This window comes from Vipera berus, assembly GCF_964194415.1.
Source record: "Vipera berus genome assembly, chromosome: 6".
Taxonomy (NCBI): domain Eukaryota; kingdom Metazoa; phylum Chordata; class Lepidosauria; order Squamata; family Viperidae; genus Vipera; species Vipera berus.
Genome location: NC_138208.1, coordinates 71,663,555 through 71,671,117, shown reverse-complemented (window position 1 = coordinate 71,671,117; position 7,563 = coordinate 71,663,555). Strand labels below are relative to the sequence as shown.

At 38.1% G+C, this 7,563-nt stretch overlaps 1 long non-coding RNA gene across 1 annotated transcript; it reads right to left on the bottom strand.

Annotated features, from left to right (window-relative positions):
- Positions 1 to 2,804: 2,804 nt before the first annotated feature.
- On the bottom strand, positions 2,805 to 7,432 carry LOC308669943. The gene is made up of 3 exons (XR_014026890.1): positions 7,358 to 7,432; positions 4,810 to 4,948; positions 2,805 to 3,570 (listed from the first exon to the last, which is right to left on the bottom strand). It is a non-coding gene; the product is annotated as an uncharacterized lncRNA (long non-coding RNA).
- Between the last annotated feature and the right edge of the window lie 131 nt (positions 7,433 to 7,563).

Sequence of the window (7,563 nt, the reverse complement as noted above, 5' to 3'; positions counted from 1 at the left end):
GGCTCCCTCAACTAAGAAACGGAGATGAGCACTATTTCATTATGTTACTTACATTTTATTATTTCATATAATATGCTCTAGGATGGGAGTAAACAGTCCTGATCTTCTTCTAGGACAGGGGCAGGCAAAAAAGAGCCAAGGTTGCCTACCTCTGTTTTAAGACATCCTTTCAGTTATTTGAAGATTATTTTTGCAGGGTCCCTCAGCTGTCTTTTTTAAGGCTAGACATGCCTAGCACTTTTAACCTCTCTTCTCTTAATTTCTAGTCCATTCATCATTCTCATTGCCCATTTCTAAATCTTTCCAATTTTTAAAAAAATGCAAAGTATGGTCTCCAGAATTGGACACAGGACTCTAGATGGAGTCTGATCAATGTATTATGAATTATTGGCTCACATTCAGTTTACAATAAGCTGTATTTCAAGATCTTTTTCCCATGTACTATTACCAAGCCAAGTATCTCCAATCCCATAACCAACCATTTATTTGTTTATTTTGTTCATTCATTCATTCATTCATTCATTCATTCATTCATTCTGAAGAACTTTGCTAATTACCTGTTAAATTTCATTATTATGTGTTCTTGAGTGTATCAAGATAATTTTGAAATCTATTTCTGTTATGTGTGAAATGTATCCCCAATTTTGTATCATTTGCAAATTTGATAAGCAATTTTTCATTTCTCATCACTAATTTACTAATGAAAATATTGAAGAGTACAGGATCCAAGGCTGATTCTTATATCTCATTTGATATTGTCCTCTGATTTGATGGAAAAACATTAATAAACAGTCTTTGCTTATAATTTTTGAGCCATTTGTGTATCAATTTGCTATTTTAGCTATCTCACATCTAATCAGCATGTCATGAAGTACTTTGTCAAATGTTTTGTCACAAGCCAAGATTTATTATATTTTCAATGAACTACACTATGTAAATCTGACAAGATTTGTTCTTGAAAAAATTAGATAGACTTCTACCAATTCCCACATTGTTTCCAAAGTGTTTATAGATCAACCTCTTTAAGTTCCAGAATTTTCCAAAATATCAATGGCAGACTAATTGGCCTGTAGCTTGTTAGTTTTCCCCTTTCCTCCAAACACCTGGCATGTCACTAGTACTATAATTTATAAACAATGATACATAAAGTATCAGTGCAACCACCAGCTAATTCCTCCAATACTCTAAAATACAACAATCATCCCAAGGTTCAATCTTGTTCTTTCATCCTGCCATTAACATCCCTGGTATAACTTCACTTTTTGTGGAAAAAGATTAAACCAAAACAGCTCTGTATTTTGTTATCAGTTAGCATCTTGCACTGTTCATTGCATAGCTGCTTTACCGATTATTTTCATTTGGAACATATCTAAATAAGCCCAGAACCAACTCTACAATTCTAGTCAATCTATATGCATCTTTTTGTTGTTGTTCCTTGGTCTCCTTTCTGTCCCATCTCTGTTATGCAGTCATACTGACTTACTGTATGCTTTTTTCAGTGGGGTGGTGGTGGTGGTAGCAGTGGGACTGAGGAGAAAGTCCAATGGATTTTTGACTGAGGTTTGTGCCTTAACATGCGCAAAATAAAAAAAGCTGTCATCTTGGATATCTATAAACTGGGGTAAGAAACTGTTGCAACTTTGAAGTGTTTTCTTGTAGCAGTCTCTGGAATAGTGTCTCCCTAGAGACCTCTACTCCTACCACATTACTGATTTTTCACAAATTGTTAAAATCTTGGATACTTTCCCAGGCCTTGGGTTAGGATGGTCACTGAGCCCTCTTGGGATTTTGGTGTTATTTGGACTTTCTGTGTTATAGGATCAGGTTTCTGTTGTTATATTTCTTCTTCTTTGATACACATTGCTTTCCTTTAAATGCTTTTTTCATGGGAAACCACTCAGAGTCATTGGGGCCTTGGGCAATCTCAAAATAGAAATATTATATTAAACCTTTTGGTCTGCATGACACAGTAAACCATAAATTTCATTTAACAATATGCAATTGGATAAAACTGCAGTTCTCATAAGATCATTACATGAGTCTTATAATTGGCATGTAGTAGAAAAACCAGAGAGCTATAGTAGACGGTTTTATATTGTTTAAGATGATTAAAAAAAGGTTAAATCCAGATGAAATACACTTGCTTTTAATCACTGCAAAATCTGACTCAGGGATTTTGGAAAGTGTTGTGCTCTTTCTGAATGATCAGATATGTTGATGCACCCTAATTTTTATCTCTAAAAAGATCTATCATATGGAAAAGATGAAATATACAGCTCACTTTTGTCAGATCTCTGAGCCAGTGTCACACACTCAGTACCTACATTTTTTTCCAGTATTCATGAAATCTACTTTCTGGCACACAGGGTCTATACCTCGTAGATCAGGTTTGCCCAATATGTGGACCACCAAGCAGTCTTGTGCAAGGTGATGGCACTTTCAAAAAAACAATCAATTGCTGCCAAACTTCACAGCCACCAGGAAAGAGGCACTGCTGTCATTTTCACAACTACTTCTGTTCTGAAAGATACACTGTCTCTAGGCCTTATGGACCTTGCTAGCTTCAATGTTTCCGTCATACCACTAAGCACTTGGTACACCAGGATTCCTTTGTGACCCACAATTATTTTGGGCACCAATCCTGTCTTTCTCCCTCTATGAATTGTGCAGGCCTACTTATAAACTTTTAATTATCCCATTTTACTTTTTTGTAGCAATCATAGATTTTTATTTATGTTTTGTTATTTAAATGTGATCCTAATGGTAGACCTTTATTACATTTGTTTACACAACAGTATTAACAATCTGATCTTAAGCCTCACCAAAGTGATGTACTTTTGATAGCTGATATAGTTTTCTCCGTTGGTAATCTGTGGTGTTTTATTTATTCTGTTTGTCATGTCCTAATATTTGGTTTATTGTTTATTACATTATATTTTTTTCTATTACATTACATAGATCATCACCCACAAATTTAATAACAGGAAAAACAATAATGTGACGATGTTGGCAAAGGTTTCTTGTTCTTAAGCTGTTTCTGGATCTTCAAGCATCAAGAACTTAACCTGCACAACCAAATTTACTTTTTCCACCTTCAACTACATTCATTTCTATTTAATTTGGCAACATTATTCAAATCCAGGTTATGTCATTTCTAGTTATAAAGAATTTCCAATTGATACATTAATCAAAACATATACAAAGCACATTAGAACTTCACAGTCATATATTAAAATATCTACCACATACTTTTGGAGACATTTAGTCTGAAAGAATAAGTTGTTGTGCAGTCTGCAGGAGTACACAAAACTATTATTTGAGAATGTAACATTAAAGGGGAAGGTGTATGTGTGTGTTAATGTGTCTGAAGGAAAGGAAAAACCCTAATGAAGCCTGAACTATCTATAATTCAGTCAGGAAAGTTCTGAGTAAAGGTAAATTGTCAACAGGTTTGTAAAATAAAGGTGCTGTATGGACTTCAGAACAGATAGAATTCCAGAGGATAGGTGCCAAAGAATGACAATGCCAGCTGAGGTCTCATCTACCAGTGATCACAAGGTCCACCTATAACTTGTTCACAAGATGATATTGTCAATTGGACACACAAGCACAATACAACCTTATTATTTTAAAAATCAACTGATGCTCTAGCTTTGCAACTAAGATGATAGATATCATGATCCCAAGGCATCTAGAAGCTTATACAGCAAAAGCATTTTGAATATGACTTAGTAGCCAATTGCTATGCAAAGCACCAGAATGACATACTGAAAAACTAGTTCAACATCTAAGACAAAAAACCACCTTTCATGGAAGAGCTCTAGTAGCTGTAAAGAATGATAGAGAACATGTTCATATGGGGCATCTGCTTGCATTGCTAGTCTGATCGCTTCTTCTAGGCATACTGAATTTCCCATCAATAGCATGGCTTCCTTCCTTGTTCTCTTAATGATTCCTAAAGATTAAACTTAATTCAGACACAGGATGCATGCTACTTTTGGTTTATGGAACCTTAACTGATCATTGATAAGCCAGGCCAGAAATAGAATTTGTTGTGTTCAGATGACATGCTTAAGAGTTATAAAACATAGGTGGAACTACAATATGTTTCATTCCTTAGCCATCTTATTATAATAGTAGACATGTAAATGTGAGCAACAGCTTATTTAGATGTGCTGATACAATACAGTCAATCCTGCCTCTGGGTACAATATTCATCCATGTATCATCACTGTTCACAGGTTTTACAAGTTTTTGTAGTATTATGAAACATGCAACACCTGCTTAATTAGAAATGAGGCAAGCCACCTGATCATAAAACATTAGGCAAGGAAGAGCTAGTAGTAAGAGTCAAAAGTGGGTAAAGAAACATATTTGTCTGGAAAAGTAGTTTCTTCTAATAACTAGGGCTGAAGAAAGGATCCACAAAGGCTATACTCTTGTCCCAGGGAGTTCAACCCAACTGAATTCAATGAAATTTATTTCTGAAATTATTTCCAAAATCTGAAACACAACTCTTGTAAAAGATGGTGGGATTCAACATTTACATAAAAATTAAATTTTCAGAATAAAAATACAACCATTTTGAATTTCCACTAAAATTTCTACTACAAAATCCATTACAGAGCTTGACACAGAAATTTGTCAAAAAATTTGTAAATGGTAGCCAGAGACATTTGCTCTATTGCATATTCCAGATGAACCAAAGGGTGAGATGATATGTATGGCATCTAGGCATTCAAATTTAGTACATATCTGTAGCAGCTGCACTGGCAGCCTACCAGGTGCACAAATGCTATTTTTAATTACCATAAAATGGAGCAGATTGCAGCTGGCCTTATTGAATAGCAGGTTTTGGTTTATGAGATGGTGAGTTTCTTGCAGCTGGGACTTGTCACACTGCAAAGAGGACTGGTCTCAGAGGCAGGATCAGGCTGTCAGTCACCATCTAAAATGGCAGAATACTCTTAGAGATTTTTTCTTAACTGAACAATACAACAAGTGCAAGAACCACCATTTCACTGAACAAGAAGCTGGTTTAAATGAACTTTAGAAATCAAGTACCCTGCAAGTTCTGGTCTCAACAGTGCCATCCTTCTTAACAGCTCACAGATTAATATGTTGATATCTATGAGAATTCCAGAGTTTTCTTTTTCTGCTCCTAAATCCTGAGTGGGAAAATCAATAACTTTTCCTTTGAAAATAAGACAAAGTGATAACTTGAGAGCTGTAGGAAATTTGAGGCTATCTATGAAACCTATAATAATATTTGCAGGCATAGTAGCCATTTCTAGAACAAAGTATATCCAACAAAATAAGCCAGAAAGATGTATTAGCCAGAATCACCTAACTTTGCCCACTGAATATTCATACTCTATGGCTGGATATAAAGCTTATAAAGAATTTCATTGTGACTTTAGGGTTTCCATATTTGTGCTGCAAAAAATCCAATCACTACATAGTAGCAAAGATATGCAGAAAACCTTTGATTACTATCTATTAGTCATCTGGATTTTTGCAGCATTGCTATGATAGCACTAATGTAAGTTCTTCATAATTTTGTTCTGACAGGCATAGCAAGGTAGGATTTACATTCTGAACAGTTATCATATTAAAAGCCTTTAGCTCAACTTTCTATGCTTTTACTATTGAAATTTCAATGCTGGTAAAGTTCACCAAGCAGGATAGTAGCTCATTTAGGACATTCAAAGTTTCCCAAAGCATTATTTTTTAAAAACTTTTTATGAAAGGTCTTTGCTTTAATTTAAAGGAATATCTCCTTTTATTCATGTTCACAATATGGTCATTCATTGTAAAATATTTAAAATAAAGAGGCTTTATTTGCAAAGATATTTACTTAGAAGTAAATCTCACTGAAATCGATAGGCCTAAGTGTTAATCCTTTGTTGTTGTTAGTTGTGAAGTGGTGTCCGACCCAGCGACCCCATGGACAACGTTCCTCCAGGCCTTCCTGTCCTCTACCAATCAATCCTACGTTACTTTAAAATTATCATATTGTTCCTAATATCAATTGTCCTTTCTTTTGAAGCATTGGTATTTATAACTGAAATATCATTTCAAAATATGCAAATGGATTAGTTCCTCCATTTGTTTTTCTTCAGAATATATTTCTAAAAAGGTCAGACAAGGCGTCCCTTTAAATCTGTAGTACAGGATTGACTGGAAATTCTAAATTTCACCGTCACTCTTTATTCTAATGCTTCAAATCCCCTCACCTGCAGCTAAGAGAGCGCCGCATAAAGCTACAATGGCTAATGTAACATCGAGGCGCTCGACGTTAAAGCAGCATCTCCAGAATTCCTTAAAAATATTGACGAGACAGGGAAACCCCATCCCAATTGTGTAACAACCTATCTTACGGGCAGTGAAAAGTGAAAGGACAGATAAAATACTGTTAAAAAAAACACCAAACGTTTGGCTGGAAGGCAGCCCGCAACCCTAGCGCAGGGGTAGGCAACCTTGGCTCTTTTATGACTCGTGGACTTCAACTCCCAGAATTCCTGAGCCAGCACAGCTGGCTCAGGAATTCTGGGAGTTGAAGTCCACGAGTCATAAAAGAGCCAAGGTTGCCTACCCCTGCCCTAGCGGAACCTATTTACAACCCAGTTGTTAGGGATTGTCTTTCGGCTCAGTTCTGAGTGAAAAAGTAACCAACGGGGGAAAATACGTTTATGCTCAATCAGCTATGCTGTCAAGAGATCTTTCAGCCTCCCCCAGACCGAAGAAACCAAGTCAAGAGCGCAATTTCCGCACGGCGCTCTCTTCTGCCCGTCCTCGGCTCAGTTGCGTAAGAGGGAGGGAGCGACCGACGCTTGACAGTGCCTGCTTTTTTGTTTTTTTTTTAAAAAATCATTTTCTATGTCCTCGCGGCACCTTCCTTCCCGCCTCACGTGACGACTTTCAAGCAGGACGAGGCGGAATGGGGCGGAGTCAGCATGTGCCCGAGACATCATTATCCGTTTGTTCCAGCCAGCTAGAGCCCCGCCCACCCAAAAAAGCAAAAAAAAAAAAACACACAAAAAAACCAGAAGGGAGGGGGGAGAGGGTTGTGTGGTGACACGTGCTCTTCCCTGCTGTCTGTTTCAAGTCCGAAAAAGAGTTACTTGTACACACTTCCGGCAACGGTGCACGCGCCCCTTCTTTCACGCAAACCACCCCCCCCTCTTCTTTTCTTCGCGCGCGTCTCTTAGAGCCGAAAGAGACGCGCGAAACCTTCTACGTTTCAGAGGTGTTTCCCAGCATCTCGCCCTCTTCGGCTCCCCCGCACCCGTCGCCGTCAGTGTCATTCCCCACAAGCTTATTATGGTGTCTTTAGAGCGCATGCTCCAAGATGTACCTTACGTGACGGTTCCTTTTTTATCGCGCGTGCCCTCGCCGTTTGTTCGCTGGCCAGGAAGAAGGGGCGGCCGCGCGCCTTCAATGTGGGAGACTGGGGCGCGGGCGCGCGCGCGCCGGCGCTCCGCACGCGCGCTGTTGTTATTGGTGCTGCCGACTTGACTGGCTGGGCCGGCGGCGGCTGTTGGTTGGGGCTCGTGGTGGTGG